The following is a 20,998-nucleotide window of genomic DNA, read 5'->3' on the forward strand; positions in this document are numbered from 1 at the left end:
AGTACCGGATGAACCAGTTAACCAGTGGATTCAATAAATAAACTAGTGCAGTGTTATTTAAACAAAGCCAGCAGTCAATGATGGCGGCGTTGACTCGTGCGAGTTCACGAGCCCCGCTCAGTTCAGATCAGCTTCGTCAGCGGTTTCATGTACACCCACAGATTTGGTGGCGTGTTATTCTGTGAAATGACAGCGCTAATATAGAAACCAGCCAAATTAGTGACTGTGTCTTCGCGATATTGTTCACGGATTTCGTGGTGTTAAATTTCGCGAGAGATCATCTACGAATTTTGTGGACTTTATTTCGCGAGGTCACTAATAATATTTAATACTTCTAGATAATATTAGAAGTTTCATAGAGGCTAATTAAGAGGATATTATCAATAATTGTGTATATTATTTCTCCAAAATAGAGAATTATTTAATATATATTGCACTAGTGATCACAGTATAATATTTACTAATTGCCAACCCACAACAGGGTAGGATATTAAACATTGACTAGTTGAACTATTATTGCTCATCCTAGTCCCATTATTACCATAGTCAGTTGTACTATATTGATCAATTTAACACCATTAATGAATGGTCCAGACCCTATTTTGGGTGTAATTTTTATCAACTCGAGTTGAGTTGTATATATAATAATTTACTTATGATCATTACACCTTTGAGTGATTAATTAGTGTCTCTACCATCCTAGGGTGATATAGAAGAGCTAACCTAAAGGTACTTCCAATGACACTGGTTTATCACTCAAATCATTAGTGTGTATGATTGTATATATATAATGTGTATTAATTTTAAGTGCTAACCTCTAGTAGAGGTAGGATTATTGCCTAGTGAGTGCAGAATTTACCCTAGGCTACCATCAGTGCTTGTTCAGTATTATGAGCAGCCCAAGTACAAGCCCCACAAGGCTTCACCAACTAGCCAGTATGGATAATGCAGGGAGAATGAAAAGAACCCTTGCAGGTCTTAAAGGCCACTTAACAAAACAGATCAAGAAATGTGAAGATTTGTCACAACAATCAACAGTTGATTATGCTGACCTGGAAAGCTATTATCAAGCAGCTGCAGGTAAATTTGAGCAAATCAAATGTCAAATAGCAACATATGTGGCTGAACTTGCCAACACCAATTTATCAGAAACAGAAATAGATGACATTATGGTTGATCTTGCGAATTATGAAGATCACACTCAGGCCACATTACAGCCTTATGTCAAATTAATTGCCCAGAACAAGGCAACAACAACAACAGTTGCATCTAATACGAGTCAAGCAGAAGCTCGACTCCCTCCAATTAATTTACCCGCTTTCTCAGGAAAAGATGAGGAAGATTGGGACGAATTTTGGAACAAATTCGTTGACCTTGTAGACTCAAAACAATCTTTACCAAAGAGTAGTAAATTCTCTTATTTGCAAGGCCAATTAAATTTAATTAATATAAACCCCCCTAATGTGTAGAGGATCGATTTGTGAGATTGAGATTATTGCAGAAATACAGTCCACTTATCATTATACAAATTGCTATCGAAGTATATAAATTAACGTAAATATAAATTCATATAAATTAAATAAATATAAATCTCATAGGTCGGTTCCCACAGTATTCACCAATGATTTGCCAAATGTTTCTACCACTCTTAAACCTATATCATTTGCTGACTATACTACCTTCATCTATTCTGACCCCAACCCCCACACACTAAATATTGTAAATAATGAATTAAAAAAAAAAGTCCACTCATGGATGTCAACCAATAAACTCACACTAAACATAGAAAAGACTTGCATTTTATTTGGTAGTAAATCATCAAATTGTATGCAACTTCAATAATAAATGAACTAAAAAAAAATCAGATAGACAAGGTTAATATTAGCAATAAAGATGAAGATCAACTTCAGCATCCCACATACAACACAAAATGTTGTCACATACAAGGCATACAAATTTTGCCACATACAAGGCAAAAAAAATCTCAAAAAGTCAGTAAACTCATCAACAATATGGTAAACACCGACCACAACTACACTCCCTTAGCTAAGCAACTTACATATGTGGAATTTAGTGGTACATTTGGTCACCTACAACGCCTAAGACGGCTCATTTAACCCATTTTAAAACTTATAAGCTAAGAAAACACAACCTAATTTTAACACGTTGACCTCCAGTTGAGAAGACCAAAGAGGACACAGCTCAGCCCGCAAACACAACTACGTGAGTACGTATATAACCTAAGCTAACACAGCTTAAACTTACGTTTTTTAAGTAGTAAAAGATCTCTGTCGAAACAGCCGAATAAGATTTGAGTGAAGCACCAAGACGCTATAGTTGACCCGTCTTAAAACACTGCCGTGACCCAGGGCGACACAACTCCTTAACTACAGCTCCAGTCACTAGCAACAACACATTTATAGACTCCTCACCTGAACTAGGAGCGGTGTAACCACAGGAGGCAGAAAGTGGAGATGGAAGAGGAGGTATGGCGCGTGTTGCCCACGTCCTGGCCACAGTTACAATGGCTCCCGGGTGTCCATGCCGGCTCCACCTGCACCTTACCTTTGGGGATAAACTTATCCCTTCTTATTCTTGGGTTCCTAGCTCTATAATCATCTAAACTAAAAGCCAGTTATAAATTAAATTATCTTGCTGAACGTATATTCTCTTGTCTGACGTATATAATTTTGGAAGTGTTTTTCGTGACATTATTTTTGCATGGCAAATATATTATATACTGCAAGTTTATTTAATAACGTTTACTTGTCTAATGAATGGAACCTTCGGCCATACATAAACTAGGGTGAGCATGACATAGTGATACTGAAGCAAATAATAATTGAGGCTTCACAATATATTCACAATTAAGTTCAAACCCAAAATGAGACAACTTTTGTTGTTCATCTTAGCCCATTTCTACCTTACTCAGAATTTCTGACTCTCCCAAAAGCCCTCTATAGTGATAAGTAATGCAAGTTAGTTTTATGGCAAAGCTTAATCACAGTTACATATACTGCTGCTGCAACGGCTATATGAATTAAAGTTTTTTTAGTTTAGTTCATTTATTATGCACCCCATACCCATCTTGTGGGCGGTAGTGGAAAGGGTTACAGAGGCACATTAAAGTAAAGCATAAATGATGTAATTAAATTATTGACAATAATTTATGCATTAACGAACTGATATAGAGGGATATAAATGAATTGCCTCGTATTGGACAATAGGGTTTCGTCTGGGCCAATAGACTTTATGCAATTTTCTTAATTCTAATGTTTCTATTATTTCAAGAGTAACAGAGGTATTGCTACTTATATGAGGCAACGGAAAGTTTTTACTCTAATTTTGCGCCACACGTTAGTTTATGATTTCTTTTATATATTTTCTTTATTTACTCAAAAGGAAATGTGGATATTGTGGAAGATTTGAGGTGGTCATGTGATGAGGACGGGTTGTGCACTGTCCGTCTCTCTAGTCTTGTGATAATCTGTGTTCTCACTCGTTAGTCTACCGAATATACGCGTTAACTCGCAGATGACAATATCAAACATGCCTCTGAATATCCTTCTACTCCTCCTGGATTGATAGAGGTAAGTTCTTATCCTATTTAATATCCAAATGTGCCTGAGAAGGCAAAAAAAACTATTTTCTCGGATCAGCGGACGCCATATCCATGTTGGCCCGTAAGTAGACTTTTTTAAACTTTTGTATTATAGCGTATTCGTCTTAGAGACGTTCCCTTTATTGACATCACCGTATCATCCTTTTGGTATTTGATACTCTTTCCCATTGATACGTCATGTTAATGTGACATCATTGTGCAGTGGGCTCTCTTTGTTCTAATTCAAGCGTTCTCTGATGATGATGTTCGGTGTCTTCGTGGTAATACAAGATTAAGATTAAATGGTTTGTTTACTGCAAGTACTAAAGTACTATTAATTCTAAGTCTACTGCAATTGTCACGTATGAAAGTTAAAAATTAAATAATGGTGTTAAGTTGTTCAGAAAACTTTGTATGATGTCACTAATTACTAGTACTGTATATAGGAAAGTTGTCAAATATACAATAATTCTCTATTCAATATGAATTGAATAATTCTCTATTCGAATATGAGCTTGTTTCTATGATTAAGAACATAAGAACAGAGGCAACTGCAGAAGGCCTATTGGCCCATACGAGACAGCTCCTATCTATAACCACCCAATCCCACTCATATACTTGTCCAACCCGCGCTTGAAACAATCGAGGGACCCCACCTCCACCACGTTACGCGGTAATTGGTTCCACAAATCAACAACCCTGTTACCGAACCAGTATTTACCCAAGTCTTTCCTAAATCTAAACTTATCCAATTTATACCCATTTCAAGTTCAAGTTCAAGTATGTTTATTGAGATAAGCAATAAATACATCTCAAAGGGATAGAGTAGCTTAGGCTATTTCTACCCCCCTCTACTTCAAGTCTCTCAAGGGGCGCACAAATTCAGTGAGTACAAATAGACAAATAACATTACAAGAATCCCATTTAACATTGCAGGTTTATATAGTAAGTACAGCATATAATTGTTACACTCTCGGGGCAAAATTCTTGTAGCTCCTAAGTATACTGTCTATTATACCATTATCACACATCCAAACAATTTGATGTGGTACACTATTTATTTCCTTATTTCTGTAGTTTTCAATAAGTTGACACTCTAATACATGATGTTCTAAGGTGTGGGCGTGCGGCATACTACATAATTTACACTCCTTATCTTTTTCACTGACATCAACACCGTATTGCCAGATATATTTGTAACCTAATCTTAATCTCATGTAAATTGAATCCTTCCAAGTAGACTTTCCTTTACCATAAGTGAAGGACGAATTTGTATTTATTATTGAATAATTCTTAAGTGTGCTACTACTGTCTACCATTGCCATTCTCTTTATCATTTCTTCACCCTCTTGGATCATCTTGATTCTTGTTTTTATTTGTTTCAAGGTTAACTGACATACAACATCAACAAGAGTTTTTTCAGTGGCTCTCTTCGCTATGTCATCAACTACCTCATTCAACAGTACTCCCACATGTGAAGGGATCCACATGAATCTTACTTTATACCCAGTTTTTTCTAGTCTCTTAATATTCTCTCTATACTCTATCACAATATTCTGATATACTGGGCGTCTGCTATTTAAAGACTCTAACGCTCCTCTGCTGTCAATAAAGAAGCAAGCATTTTTACCACATTTGACTACTTCCTGTAATCCTGCTAATACTCCTTGGAGTTCAGCCTGCGTTGAAGAGACATTGTCAGTTAAGCTGCGTCCAATAACAGTATCTACAGTGCCAATGTCAGTGTACTCCTTGATCAAGACTCCACATCCTGCTTTCCCATCCCTAGCTACTGACCCATCACAATATACATGTAGAGTGTTTTCTGTAGGCAGTTTTCTAATTATACAATCATATGTTGCCCTCAGCTCTCCTATTTCATACATACTTTTTTTCTTATGCAAGGGAGTAATTACTACATCTACATTACAATCCTCCCATGGTGGTGTAAATTTTCTCTTGGGCACAGCAATACACTCTGTAATAACATCATACTTTATAACATTATAACATAATTTATTCATATATACTCTCTTCTTCATCATACACTGTTCACTACTTCCCACCTTTTGAACCAAGAGGATTAATTCATTAGCTCCCCCACCTCTCATTAATCTAATGGCAGAGGCTACATTTATCTCTGAAATTCTATCCCCAATACTCTGCAGATTCAACTCCATCCTCATTATCTCAATCACAGCATTTCTTGGGCATCCTAAGATAATTCTCATGGCTTCATTTTGTACCTTCTCCAACTTACCCATCCTACCTTTACCAAAACAAGAAATGACAGGTGCAGCATAATCAATAAGAGATCTTACAGTACTCAAGTATATCATTCGTAGCACAGGGACTCCCACTCGACACTTGGTCCGGGAGACATCTCCCGTCACGCAGGGTGCAGTTGCACCTCCACAGATCTCCAGTATCAGCTCTTGATACTGGTAATGGCTCAAAAGGGCCACCACTTACGGGCTATTCATGCCCGTGCCACCTTTTCGATGGTTTAATCGTCATCTTGGACACATTCATGGGAGACATCTCCCGTCACGCAGAGTGCACTTGCACCTCCACAGATCTCCAGTATCAGCTCTTGATACTGGTGATGGCTCGAAAGGGCCACCACTTACGAGCTATTCATGCCCGTGCCATCTTTTGGGTGGCTTCATCTTCATCTTCTTCATCTGTTTAAAACACGGGAGACATCTCCCGTCACCCTGGGTGCAGACGCACCTCCACAGATCTCCAGTATCATCTGGAGATCATATATTATCATAGCAATATGGAAGTTGTAGTGAAGGACCTGGTGACTCTAGTGGGAGCCCTGAGGACAGAGTTGGACTCTCTGCGGGAGGAGGTGCGTCAGCTTAAAAAACAACGAGAAGTAACGAAGGAGGAGACCAGCAGTAAAGGGACCTCGTCTTGGAGAGTTGCGAAAGACAGGGGCCTTAAGAAGACTTTGATAAAGCCGCCTTCAAACGCCATAGCAACTTCAAATTCATTTGACGTTTTGGAGGACGAGTGCTGTGGAGAGACTGTGGACCGCGCAAAAGGGAAAGCAACGAAGAGAAAGGAAGCGCAGGCCCCTCAGAAAGTAAAGGAAGTACCTAAGCAAACATTAGTTGTGGGAGATTCCCAGATAAGGTATTTGGATAGAACGTTTTGTGCTAGAGATAGGGGGAACAGGTTAAGGGTTTGCTATCCCGGAGCTGGCATTGGTGATATTATAAACAACATGAATGATATTATGGCTGGTAATGGGAACAATCCCATTATTTGCATTAGCGTGGGAGGAAATGATGTTGGTCGAGTCAGGAGTGAGGAACTGATTCAGAGGTATAAAACAGCCATAGAGTTAGTTAGGAGCAAGGGAGGAATCCCGATCATATGTGGCATTCTTCCAAGAAAGGGAGTGGGAAATGAATGGATATCGAGGGCACTTGGTGTCAATTGCCGGCTGGAAAGATATTGCAAATCAAATGCAATATCTTTCATAGACAACTGGGAACACTTCTATGGAAGAAATGAAATGTATGCTCGTGATGGGGTGCATCTATCGAGAGCTGGGGTTGTTGCTGTTGCGAACTCGCTAGAAGAAGTGGTTAGAGGTGTTTGTTTGGGTTTAAACTGTTAGTAGATAGAGGTATGGGAATTGATTTGGAGGAAGGAGGTAATAAAAGTATGTGTTTGTGGGAGAAAGGAATTGGCAAAACGATCAGGGAAAGAGAAGGTCCGCAAAATAACAATTCACTTAGGGTATATTACACTAACAGTAGAAGTCTAAGAAATAAAATTAACGAATTAAATGCTCTTGTCTGCACAGAAAAAATAGATATTATTGCACTTACCGAAACGTGGATGAATGTAGAAAATAGAGAACTATTAGCTGAATATCAAATATATGGATTTAAACTATTTCACACAGATAGATATATTAGACGAGGAGGTGGAGTAGCCATATATGTTAGGGACAATTTGAAATGTAGTCTCAAAGAGGGAATCAAAACAGAGCCACACACAGAAACTATTTGGATTGAATTAAACGAAAAAGCTAATAATATTATAATAGGAGTAATATATAGGCCACCAAATTTAGACAGAATGGAAGCAAAGCATCTATGGGATGAAATATCTAGAGCATCTAGATCTAACAGTATTTATGTCATGGGTGACTTTAATTTTAGCGGAATAAACTGGTTGAACAAAACAGGGAATAGTGAAGCAGAAGATTTTCTAGAATTAATTGACGATTGCTTTCTTACGCAACACATTAAGGAACCAACACGGGAAAATAATATTTTAGATTTAGTGTTAACTAGCAGGGAAACGCAAATTAATGACATCGAAATAGGGAGTGAGCTAGGGAGCAGTGATCACAAAGAAATCAGATTTAGCATAGAATGGAATAGACCAGTAGGAGAAAATTCTGTTAAAGTGCCAGATTTTCGAAAAGCTGATTTTAATAGCCTAAGAAATTTTTTGGGTCAAATTGATTGGAAAGGCTTGGGTATGGGGTGTGGGCCGGTCTTGGAGCGAGACATGAACCCAGCGATAGGTGACTTAAATGGGGATTTCGATGTGGATTCAATATATAACTTATTTAAGAATATTCTAAACAAAGCACAGGAACGTAGTATACCATACAAATTGAATAGATCGTATACTAATGACCCAAAGTGGATAACAAAGAATTTGAAGAACCTTATAGGTAAAAAGAGAGCTTGGTACAAAAGGATTAAAAATGGGGAGGTCACTTTAGAACAGGAATTCGTACAACTGGTTAGAAATGTTAAAAAAGAGATAAGGAAAGCAAAAAGAAACTATGAAGTTCGCATAGCAGGGCAAGCAAAGACAAATCCTAAAGGGTTTTTTCAGTTATATCGTACTAAGACTAGGGAAAGGATAGGTCCATTAAAAACTGAGACAGGTCAAATAACAGATAGTGATGAAGAGATGAGTAGTATTTTTAATAAATATTTTGTATCTGTATTTACTAAAGAGGAACTTAACAATATGCCTTCAGCCGAACAAGTCTATGTGGGTGGGGACGAGGACAGGTTGACGAGTTTAGCAGTTACCAGGGAGGATGTTCTTAAACAAATAGTAAAACTCAAACCAAACAAATCCCCAGGGCCGGATGAAGTGTTTGCTAGGGTGCTTAAAGAATGCAAAGAGGAGCTTTGTGACCCACTGTCAACCATATTCAATAAATCAATAGAGTCAGGCAGAGTGCCAGAGTTTTGGAAAGTTGCTAATGTGATACCAGTTTTTAAGAAAGGAGATAGATCACTTGCGTCTAACTATCGACCAATTAGCCTAACGTCTATTGTGGGAAAGTTACTCGAATCTATAATAGCAAATAAAATTCGTCTTCATCTTGAAAAACATAAATTAATAATTGAGTCGCAACATGGTTTTATAAATGGCCGTTCATGTTTAACAAATTTGTTATCTTTTTATTCTAGCATTGTTGAGGCAGTTGATAGTGGTAAGGATTGCGATGTTGTATACCTTGACTTTAGCAAAGCTTTTGATACAGTGCCACATGAAAGACTGATTAAAAAAATAGAGTCTCATGGTATTGGGGGTGCTATATTAAGCTGGATTAGGGCATGGCTATACCAAAGGAAACAGAGAGTTAGTATAAATGGAATCAAGTCAGAGTGGGAAAATGTTGTAAGTGGAGTGCCTCAAGGCTCTGTCCTGGGACCTCTGTTGTTTATAATATATATAAATGATTTAGATTCAGGTTTGAGTAGCAACATTTGCAAATTTGCCGATGATACGAAAATCGGTAGGGAAATTAATTCGGAGGAGGACTCACTATCACTTCAAGTTGATCTAGATAGGGTTTTGAAATGGTCAAAGGATTGGCAGATGCAGTTTAATGCTGATAAATGTAAAGTTCTGAGGTTAGGTAATGATGATAGAGTTACAAGATACGAGCTAGATGGTGTTGTGATTGCGAAGTCGGATTGCAAAAGGGATCTGGGAGTTATGATTAGTAAGAATTTAAAACAAAAGGATCAATGCATAAATGTTCGTAATAAGGCAAATCGGACACTTGGATTTATTAATCGCAGCGTTAGTAACAAGACACCTGGTGTGGTTCTCAAGCTATATCTTGCTCTAGTTAGGCCCCATTTAGATTATGCAGTTCAGTTTTGGTCGCCATATTATAGAATGGATATAAATTCACTTGAACGTGTCCAGCGTAGGATGACTAAGTTAATTCCCCAAATTAGAAATCTTTCATATGAAGAAAGATTAACAAAGCTTAAGTTGCATTCACTGGAAAGGCGAAGAGTTAGGGGTGACATGATAGAGGTTTACAAGTGGATGAATGGACATAACCGGGGGGATATTAATAGGGTATTAAAAGTATCAACACAGGACAGAACACGAAACAATGGATATAAATTGGATAAGTTTAGATTTAGGAAAGACTTGGGTAAATACTGGTTCAGTAACAGGGTTGTTGATTTGTGGAACCAATTGCCGCGTAACATTGTGGAGGTGGGGTCCCTCGATTGTTTCAAGCACGGGTTGGACAAGTATATGAGTGGGATTGGGTGGTTATAGAATAGGAGCTGCCTCGTATGGGCCAATAGGCCTTCTGCAGTTACCTTTGTTCTTATGTTCTTATGTTCTTATGTTCTTATCTATTGATACTGGTGATGGCTCAAAAGGGCCACCACTTACCAATTCATGCCCGTGCCACCTATTGGGTGGCTTCATCTTCATCTTAACACATTCACAAGGGAGACATCTCCCATCATGCAGGGTGCATTCGCACCTCCACAGATCTCCAGAATCAGCTCTTGATACTGGTAATGGCTTAAAATGGCCACCACTTACGGGCTATTCATGCCCGTGCCACCTTTTGGGTGGCTTAATCTTCATCATCATCGACTCCCACTCGGGAGACATCTCCCGTCACGCAGGGTGCAGTCGCACCTCCACAGATCTCCAGTATCATCTATTGATACTGGAAATGGCTCAAAAGGGCCACCACTTATGGGCTATTCATGCCCAAGCCACCTTTTGGATGGCTTAATCTTCTCTCTCGACTCCCACTCCCTTTCCACAGCATGTCAAGGCCTTCAGAGGTTGTAATCTCTTCCAACATTGACCCAACAGTCTGTTAATCTCAGCTTCCAAACTCTCATGGGTATATCCAACATATATGCCTAAATATTTATATATATTAACTCTCTCTATATTTTTACCGTTTATTTTCAATACAATGGGGCTCCGACTTCTACATTCAAACTTAGTTTTGTTTTCATTAACCACCAGTCCCATATGGTGACACAGGTTTCCGAAATTGTTCAACACTGTTTGAACCTTTGAAATATCTTTGCCCTGAAACAAAATATCCCATTGTTTCGTGTTCTGTCTTGTGTTGATACTTTTAATACCCTATTAATATCTTCTTTGTTATGTCCATTCATCCACTTGTAAACCTCTATCATGTCACCCCTAACTCTTCGCCTTTCCAGTTAATGCAATTTAAGCTTTGTTAATCTTTCTTCATATGAAAGATTTCTAATTTGGGGAATTAACTTAGTCATCCTACGCTAGACACGTTCAAGTGAATTTATATCCATATTATAGTACGGCATCCAAAACTGAACTGCATAATCTAAATGGGGCCTAACCAGAGCAAGATATAGCTGAAGAACCACACCAGGTGTCTTGTTACTAACGCTTCGATTAATAAATCCCAGTGTCCTATTTGCCTTATTACGAACATTCATGCATTGATCCTTTTGTTTTAAATTCTTACTAATCATAACTCCCAGATCCCTTTCGCAATTCGACTTCGCAATCTCAACACCATCTAGCTCGTATCTTGTAATTCTATCATCATTACCTAGCCTCAAAACTTTACATTTATCAGCATTTAAACTGCATCTGCCAATCCTTTGACCATTTCAAAACCCTATAAACAGATATATATAACTACAAATGCTTAAAAATAATAGATATTATGTAATTAATATAGTCATGTAATTACTTTAAGCATTTTACTATTATTAGGATTCAAGTTCAAGTATGTTTATTGAGACAAGAAAGAAATACATCTCAAAGGGATAGGGTAGCTTAGGCTATTTCTACCGCGCTTTTATTAGGATATTAGCAAAGTGAGTTGCAATTAAGTCGAATACCAGTGATGGGATTATATACTTTACCCAAGGGATATATATATACTTAGTATATATATCTTAGCCGATATATATACGTATATATATAAGAACATAAGAACATAAGAACAAAGGTAACTGCAGAAGGCCTATTGGCCCATACGAGGCAGCTCCTATTCTATAACCACCCAATCCCACTCATATACTTGTCCAACCCGTGCTTGAAACAATCGAGGGACCCCACCTCCACAATGTTACGCGGCAATTGGTTCCACAAATCAACAACCCTGTTACTGAACCAGTATTTACCCAAGTCTTTCCTAAATCTAAACTTATCCAATTTATATCCATTGTTTCGTGTTCTGTCCTGTGTTGATACTTTTAATACCCTATTAATATCCCCCCGGTTATGTCCATTCATCCACTTGTAAACCTCTATCATGTCACCCCTAACTCTTCGCCTTTCCAGTGAATGCAACTTAAGCTTTGTTAATCTTTCTTCATATGAATATATACAGTTCATATATATACAGTATCTTTTATGTACAGTATCTTATTTCTCTGTATATTTACATTTGTGTTGTCGGTCTCGAGCCCATTGTTGATGTGACGATGTGCATTGAATTTTGTAACTAACTCATGAAGATTGTAACTTGCTAATCTAAGTGAATTGTGGGGTTCAGTTCCTGAGCCCTTTATGTGCCTCTGTTACCCTTTCCACTACCGCCCTCAAGAGGGGTATGGGGTGCATACTAAATGAATTAAACTAATTGCGGTTACTGTAGTCCAGAGTAGTCAAAAGGTGTGTATACTTGTTAGTTGATAAGTAAGCTCTGGTGAAGGGTCTCTCCTGCGGATTATGGGCCTTGCCTAACACCGAACCAACGTATGGCATTGGGAAGATCATTGATGTGAAGGACCTGGTGACTCTAGTGGGAGCCCTGAGGACAGAGTTGGACTCTCTGCGGGAGGAGGTGCGTCAGCTTAAAAAACAACGAGAAGTAACGAAGGAGGAGACCAGCAGTAAAGGGACCTCGTCTTGGAGAGTTGCGAAAGACAGGGGCCTTAAGAAGACTTTGATAAAGCCGCCTTCAAACGCCATAGCAACTTCAAATTCATTTGACGTTTTGGAGGACGAGTGCTGTGGAGAGACTGTGGATCGCGCAAAAGGGAAAGCAACAAAGAGAAAGGAAGCGCAGGCCCCTCAGAAAGTAAAGGAAGTACCTAAGCAAACATTAGTTGTGGGAGATTCCCAGATAAGGTATTTGGATAGAACGTTTTGTGCTAGAGATAGGGGGAACAGGTTAAGGGTTTGCTATCCCGGAGCTGGCATTGGTGATATTATAAACAACATGAATGATATTATGGCTGGTAATGGGAACAATCCCATTATTTGCATTAGCGTGGGAGGAAATGATGTTGGTCGAGTCAGGAGTGAGGAACTGATTCAGAGGTATAAAACAGCCATAGAGTTAGTTAGGAGCAAGGGAGGAATCCCGATCATATGTGGCATTCTTCCAAGAAAGGGAGTGGGAAATGAATGGATATCGAGGGCACTTGGTGTCAATTGCCGGCTGGAAAGATATTGCAAATCAAATGCAATATCTTTCATAGACAACTGGGAACACTTCTATGGAAGAAGTGAAATGTATGCTCGTGATGGGGTGCATCTATCGAGAGCTGGGGTTGTTGCTGTTGCGAACTCGTTAGAAGAAGTGGTTAGAGGTGTTTGTTTGGGTTTAAACTGTTAGTAGATAGAGGTATGGGAATTGATTTGGAGGAAGGAGGTAATAAAAGTATGTGTTTGTGGGAGAAAGGAATTGGCAAAACGATCAGGGAAAGAGAAGGTCCGCAAAATAACAATTCACTTAGGGTATATTACACTAACAGTAGAAGTCTAAGAAATAAAATTAACGAATTAAATGCTCTTGTCTGCACAGAAAAAATAGATATTATTGCACTTACCGAAACGTGGATGAATGTAGAAAATAGAGAACTATTAGCTGAATATCAAATATATGGATTTAAACTATTTCACACAGATAGATATATTAGACGAGGAGGTGGAGTAGCCATATATGTTAGGGACAATTTGAAATGTAGTCTCAAAGAGGGAATCAAAACAGAGCCACACACAGAAACTATTTGGATTGAATTAAACGAAAAAGCTAATAATATTATAATAGGAGTAATATATAGGCCACCAAATTTAGACAGAATGGAAGCAAAGCATCTATGGGATGAAATATCTAGAGCATCTAGATCTAACAGTATTTATGTCATGGGTGACTTTAATTTTAGCGGAATAAACTGGTTGAACAAAACAGGGAATAGTGAAGCAGAAGATTTTCTAGAATTAATTGACGATTGCTTTCTTACGCAACACATTAAGGAACCAACACGGGAAAATAATATTTTAGATTTAGTGTTAACTAACAGGGAAACGCAAATTAATGACATCGAAATAGGGAGTGAGCTAGGGAGCAGTGATCACAAAGAAATCAGATTTAGCATAGAATGGAATAGACCAGTAGGAGAAAATTCTGTTAAAGTGCCAGATTTTCGAAAAGCTGATTTTAATAGCCTAAGAAATTTTTTGGGTCAACTTGATTGGAAAGGCTTGGGTATGGGGTGTGGGCCGGTCTTGGAGCGAGACATGAACCCAGCGATAGGTGACTTAAATGGGGATTTCGATGTGGATTCAATATATAACTTATTTAAGAATATTCTAAACAAAGCACAGGAACGTAGTATACCATACAAATTGAATAGATCGTATACTAATGACCCAAAGTGGATAACAAAGAATTTGAAGAACCTTATAGGTAAAAAGAGAGCTTGGTACAAAAGGATTAAAAATGGGGAGGTCACTTTAGAACAGGAATTCGTACAACTGGTTAGAAATGTTAAAAAAGAGATAAGGAAAGCAAAAAGAAACTATGAAGTTCGCATAGCAGGGCAAGCAAAGACAAATCCTAAAGGGTTTTTTCAGTTATATCGTACTAAGACTAGGGAAAGGATAGGTCCATTAAAAACTGAGACAGGTCAAATAACAGATAGTGATGAAGAGATGAGTAGTATTTTTAATAAATATTTTGTATCTGTATTTACTAAAGAGGAACTTAACAATATGCCTTCAGCCGAACAAGTCTATGTGGGTGGGGACGAGGACAGGTTGACGAGTTTAGCAGTTACCAGGGAGGATGTTCTTAAACAAATAGTAAAACTCAAACCAAACAAATCCCCAGGGCCGGATGAAGTGTTTGCTAGGGTGCTTAAAGAATGCAAAGAGGAGCTTTGTGACCCACTGTCAACCATATTTAATAAATCAATAGAGTCAGGCAGAGTGCCAGAGTTTTGGAAAGTTGCTAATGTGATACCAGTTTTTAAGAAAGGAGATAGATCACTTGCGTCTAACTATCGACCAATTAGCCTAACGTCTATTGTGGGAAAGTTACTCGAATCTATAATAGCAAATAAAATTCGTCTTCATCTTGAAAAACATAAATTAATAATTGAGTCGCAACATGGTTTTATAAATGGCCGTTCATGTTTAACAAATTTGTTATCTTTTTATTCTAGCATTGTTGAGGCAGTTGATAGTGGTAAGGATTGCGATGTTGTATACCTTGACTTTAGCAAAGCTTTTGATACAGTGCCACATGAAAGACTGATTAAAAAAAATAGAGTCTCATGGTATTGGGGGTGCTATATTAAGCTGGATTAGGGCATGGCTATACCAAAGGAAACAGAGAGTTAGTATAAATGGAATCAAGTCAGAGTGGGAAAATGTTGTAAGTGGAGTGCCTCAAGGCTCTGTCCTGGGACCTCTGTTGTTTATAATATATATAAATGATTTAGATTCAGGTTTGAGTAGCAACATTTGCAAATTTGCCGATGATACGAAAATCGGTAGGGAAATTAATTCGGAGGAGGACTCACTATCACTTCAAGTTGATCTAGATAGGGTTTTGAAATGGTCAAAGGATTGGCAGATGCAGTTTAATGCTGATAAATGTAAAGTTCTGAGGTTAGGTAATGATGATAGAGTTACAAGATACGAGCTAGATGGTGTTGTGATTGCGAAGTCGGATTGCGAAAGGGATCTGGGAGTTATGATTAGTAAGAATTTAAAACAAAAGGATCAATGCATAAATGTTCGTAATAAGGCAAATCGGACACTTGGATTTATTAATCGCAGCGTTAGTAACAAGACACCTGGTGTGGTTCTCAAGCTATATCTTGCTCTAGTTAGGCCCCATTTAGATTATGCAGTTCAGTTTTGGTCGCCATATTATAGAATGGATATAAATTCACTTGAACGTGTCCAGCGTAGGATGACTAAGTTAATTCCCCAAATTAGAAATCTTTCATATGAAGAAAGATTAACAAAGCTTAAGTTGCATTCACTGGAAAGGCGAAGAGTTAGGGGTGACATGATAGAGGTTTACAAGTGGATGAATGGACATAACCGGGGGGATATTAATAGGGTATTAAAAGTATCAACACAGGACAGAACACGAAACAATGGATATAAATTGGATAAGTTTAGATTTAGGAAAGACTTGGGTAAATACTGGTTCAGTAACAGGGTTGTTGATTTGTGGAACCAATTGCCGCGTAACATTGTGGAGGTGGGGTCCCTCGATTGTTTCAAGCACGGGTTGGACAAGTATATGAGTGGGATTGGGTGGTTATAGAATAGGAGCTGCCTCGTATGGGCCAATAGGCCTTCTGCAGTTACCTTTGTTCTTATGTTCTTATGTTCTTATGATGTAAAAAAGAAAGAGGATTAGACCAAGTATGCTTCCTAGTGGAACGCCAATGTTAATTGACATAAGAACATAAGAACAAAGGTAACTGCAGAAGGCCTATTGGCCCATACGAGGCAGCTCCTATTTTATAACCACCCAATCCCACTCATATACTTGTCCAACCCGCGCTTGAAACAATAGAGGGACCCCACCTCCACCACGTTACGCGGCAATTGGTTCCACAAATCAACAACCCTGTTACTGAACCAGTATTTACCCAAGTCTTTCCTAAATCTAAACTTATCCAATTTATACCCATTGTTTCGTGTTCTGTCTTGTGTTGATATTTTTAATACCCTATTAATATCCCCCCCTGTTATGTCCATTCATCCACTTGTAAACCTCTATCATGTCACCCCTAACTCTTCGCCTTTCCAGTGAATGCAGCTTAAGCTTTGTTAATCTTTCTTCATATGAAAGATTTCTAATTTGGGGAATTAACTTAGTCATCCTACGTTGGTCACGTTCAAGTGAATTTATATCCATTCTATAATACGGCGACCAAAACTGAACTGCATAATCTAAATGGGGCCTAACCAGAGCAAGATATAGCTTAAGAACCACACCAGGTGTCTTGTTACTAACGCTTCGATTAATAAATCCCAGTGTCCTATTCGCCTTATTACGAACATTCATGCATTGATCCTGTTACACCTGATATGAGTGGGGCTTCTATGGGGTACTGGTACTATTCAGGGGTAAAGGTAGTTAGAAGACAAGAGTATCAAATATGGGAGAGCTAAAAGGCCCGGCCCCCAAAATAAACTATCCACAGTAGTAATAACTTGCTACAAGACCATATATGTTAGTCTAAGGGTTGATCACTGCGCTCCCACCTTGGAAGAAGAGATACTCTGTAATTCATGTACTTATTTATTAACCCCTTAACAACCCCCCATATACACTCACACCAATAACAATAATAATAATAACTTTACCACACTATCTTACGTTAAAAGCCTTGGTCCACGTAGGCAGGATACAAGGTTTACACTAATAACAAGCTAGGGTAAAGTACTACTGGATAAGCACTGAAGCTGGATGCAGCTTAGGGTAGTGAGACCATGTGGTACCCTAATACAAAACACAACACTTAGGGTAAACAAAACACTGGCAAATACTAACCCCAGGTCTCACCAATAGTTACTACCAGAGTAGGTATACTTACTGATGCCCCGTACTTAGCTTAAGGATACAGGAACTTCAGGTAAGGGAAATAAGTAAGAGGAGAAGGGAGAAGAGTAGGGATACAGCCACAGAGTAGGTCTTATCCGCACACACCAGCCAGAGAGAAGACCGAGCTAGCCACCAGCTGCCTCCCTCATGTTGTGGTGCCGGGAGGAGCCTAATTGATCGTGCAGCTAAGCACATTAAAGATCTTCCCCTATGCAACGTATTGTTACTTTATGAATGATTAGAAAGTATTAGTAAGCAAAGTTGGTGCCTATGTTATTATTTAATAATCAACTCAGTCTTTAAATGCTCTTTGAGAAACAATAATAGTCTTACGTCTGGCAGGGAAGATACAAACAATTGACATTCTAGATGCCCAACTGTGCTACCAGGAAGTTTAATAGCTCAATTTTGACCTCTGGTTTCCACTGGAGAACCCAGGGTCGTAACACTCCTCCCCCCTTCAGAGAAAAAAAAATGTGACTACTAGAATAGTAGTCATATTTTTTTGTAAGAGTATACAGAGAACAAAAAGAAAAACATATGACAAAAACAAAAAATCAATCAAAAGCAATTTCTCTGCAAAAAAAAAAAAAATACAAAGGAGTTCTCTGAAAGAAAAAAAACATACACAACAAAAATAAAAGAACAGGGAAGTAAATAAATTGGACACGGAATATTTAATGTCACAGGAGAACCTAAAAAAAATTAACTAAAGCATGACGGTTGGTAAATGGCTTTCTGTGGCTCAGATGAATGTTATTCAGGCAACCGGGACAGAGCGTCGGCTATCACGTTGAGTCTGCCCGGTAGGTGGGTAATGGAAAGATTGAAGTCCTGTAGGTACAATGCCCACCTGAGGATGCGTTTATTCTTACCCTTCATCTGAGTCAGGAAGACTAGTGGGTTATGGTCCGTGTACACTTCCACTATATTACCTGTGAGGTAAACTTCGAACTTTTTACATGTTAACACTAGCGCCAACGCCTCTTTTTCTACCACTGAATAATTGCGTTGCGCCTTGTCGAATTTCACAGAGTAATAATATACTGGGTGTTCCACCTGATCATCCCCAGTTTGCAACAACACTGCACCAGCACCCGAGTCAGACGCGTCAACATGAATTTTAAACGGTCGGTCGAACCTTGGACTAGCAAGCACTGGGGCGGAAGCTAAGATCAATTTCAAATTTTTAAATGCCTCTGCACAGTCTGATGACCACTTAAATTTAACGGCTTTCCGCAACAAGTCTGTGAGAGGAGTGGCAACACTGGAAAAGTTCTGACAAAAGCGTCGATAGTACGCACACATACCGATAAATCTTTGAACGTCCTTTTTAGACTTTAGTACTGGATACTCCAGAATGGCACTGATTTTATCTTGCCGAGGTAACACTTTTCCTTGGCCCACTTCATAACCGAGGTACGTCACTGTGCCTTGGCCAAAATGACACTTTTTAGCATTTAAGGTAAGATTTGCCCTTTTCAAGATGGCAAACAACTGGCGTAACCTAGCTATGTGGTCAGCCCAATTACTGTCAAACAGCACGATATCATCTAAATACGCCCGACAATTTGGCACCTTAGCGAGTAGAGAGTTCATGAGTCTCTGGAACGTGGCCGGAGCATTACGCAAGCCGAACGGTAACACTTGATACTCAAAAACACCCTCGGGTGTCACGAACGCAGTGAGCTGTTTAGCACGTTCAGTGAGTGGAATTTGATAATACCCCCTCGAGAGGTCGAATTTCGAAACGTACTTGGCATTTCCCAACTCGTCGATGCAGTCCTCGAGGAGGGGCAGCGGATAGGCATCCACAATGGTCACCTTGTTGAGCTGCCGATAGTCGGTGCATAATCGCCAGGAGCCGTCTGGTTTGGGGACCAAAAGGCAGGGCGAGCACCAAGAGCCCTGGCTCGGCCGGATGAGGCCGTGCTGGAGCAAGAAGTCGACCTCCTTCCGTACGATGGCCTTCTTTTCTGGACTCATCCGATAGGGTTGAAGGCGAATGGGAGTGTAGTCCGTCAACTCGACATCATGGCAAATGGCATCAGTCTGGGTCGGGACCTCCCCGAACAGACTGGAGAATTCATCAACCAACGACTGCACCTCTTCACGTTGGGCCATCTGCAAATGGGACAGTTCCTCCACAGCATTCACAGAACTAGAATTATTGAAAATGAGATTAGTTGGGTCCCCAGAACAATCATCCCCTCTCTCCCTGGAAATGGAAACATTGGTTAGTGCAATGGGCCTGGGGCCCTGGAACTTCTTCAGTCGATTTACATGTATGAGCATTACCTGGTTACGTTTGTCAGAGTGCCTCACTTTGTACGTGAGGTCCCCAGTCTTTTCTGTCACTATGAAGGGGCCTTCGTACTTGTGGGACATAGTGTTCCCTAGTCGAGGCTTTAATACCAGGACAGGGTCGCCAGGCTGAAATACCCGTAACTTAGATTTAGCATCGTTACGTTCTTTCATCTTTTCTTGGGCCTTGCCAAGATACTTAAATGCAGCCGCCTTGCAGTCCTTGAGTCTCTGGTGGTGTTGCGCAAAGAAAGCCGAACCTTCGGTTAACGTTACGTTCCCTAACAGATTCTCCTGTAACATTTGCAAGGGTCCACGAACTTTATGGCCAAAGACTAACTCAAAAGGAGAACAGCCCAGTGAACTTTGTAATCCCTCTCTAGCCGCAAACAAAACATATGGTAAATTCTCATCCCAGAAGGTGTGGGAACTCTCGCACGATGTCTTCAACATCTGCTTCAGAGTTAGATGGAAACGTTCAATTACCCCCTGACTCTGTGGATGGTATGGGCTGGAAACCTTATGAGTTATTCCATGTTCCTTACAAAATTGCTCGAAAACATCAGACTTAAAATTAGTACCATTGTCAGTTTGCACGACCCGAGGCAGTCCAAAAGTGGAAAAAAATTGCAACATACGAGCAACAACAGTTTTTGCTCGGATGTTCCTTACAGCAAAAGCCTCTGGGTAACGAGTAGTGATACACATCATCGTGATTAGGTAAATATTACCAGACTTAGTTCTAGGTAATGGTCCAACACAGTCCATTACCACATGAGAAAATGGTTCCTCTGGCACGACAATAGGCCTTAGAGGAGCTTTAGGTGGAGTCTGGTTTGGTTTCCCAACCAGTTGACAAACAACACACGCATTACAAAATTTTGCCACATCGCTTTTCAGCTTGGGCCAGAAAAAATACTTTAAAATTTTGTGATACGTAATATTAATACCTTGAT

Source organism: Procambarus clarkii, chromosome 68 (assembly GCF_040958095.1).
Source record: "Procambarus clarkii isolate CNS0578487 chromosome 68, FALCON_Pclarkii_2.0, whole genome shotgun sequence".
Lineage (NCBI taxonomy): Eukaryota > Metazoa > Arthropoda > Malacostraca > Decapoda > Cambaridae > Procambarus > Procambarus clarkii.